This window comes from Gekko japonicus, unplaced genomic scaffold (assembly GCF_001447785.1).
Source record: "Gekko japonicus isolate JY-2015 unplaced genomic scaffold, Gekko_japonicus_V1.1 scaffold5669, whole genome shotgun sequence".
Lineage (NCBI taxonomy): Eukaryota > Metazoa > Chordata > Lepidosauria > Squamata > Gekkonidae > Gekko > Gekko japonicus.
In genome coordinates, this window is record NW_015165421.1 from 27,313 (window position 1) to 28,099 (window position 787).

The window sequence follows — 787 nt, forward strand, 5'->3', positions numbered from 1 at the left end:
ATAAATAAATAAATAAATAAATAAATGAAACTTTCAGTTTCTATACCGGTCTAACCCCGAAGGGTCTCTGAGCGGTTTACATACATTACAGCTCCTAACTAGGGCCACATAGTCTTGGGGAGGTGAATGCCTATTAGGCAGGCACCCTACTGGCTATTTTTGATGTTCCCTCTTCTCTCCTTCGATTCTGCGCAGTAGATGTCTTTCTTGGCTCTGCTCTGCAGCGGCTCCCTTCGGGCGGTTCCGTTGTCCGCGGCTGTTCGACAGCTTTCCAGCATCGGCCACTGTCCTAATTGGCTCCGGCCATGCTTGTGTTGCCGTGTCGCTGCATCTCCGGACCAATCCACGACCTGGAATGCTCGCTGCCATACAAGAAATGGATAAGAGTATTAGAACCTCATGCAGTCTTGGAGTAACAGGCTCCACCTGGGCATCCAAAAACAAATCTTGGTTCCACCTCTGGTCAAAAAGACAGTTTTCTAAGTCCTCTCCAGAGCAATCCTGGAGAGTCAATCACTGTCGAGCATCCACCATCCTTATACAAAACCAAAGTTTCAGTCCAACCAACAACCACCCAGGTCCTAAGGCTCCAGAACACCCAAACAGGGCCTTTGACTCTTGCACCAGTTTGTCACCCCCACCTGCACTGCCCCACCTACATTCCATGGAAACACGCCGCTTTCCCTTTCTCCAGGCGTGGCGGAGGGTTACATTGGACAAATGGATGCTTTCTGTGATTTCCAGGGATTATATGATAGAGGTCCACAGTGACCCCTCAATCCCGGTC

General features: G+C 49.7%; 1 protein-coding gene across 1 annotated transcript in view; it reads left to right on the forward strand.

The window, feature by feature from the left end:
- Positions 1-787, forward strand: part of LOC107109967 (interferon regulatory factor 4-like) — a gene marked incomplete at its 5' end in the record, with an annotated part of 23,647 nt that overhangs the window by 17,226 nt on the left and 5,634 nt on the right. The window lies entirely within an intron of this gene.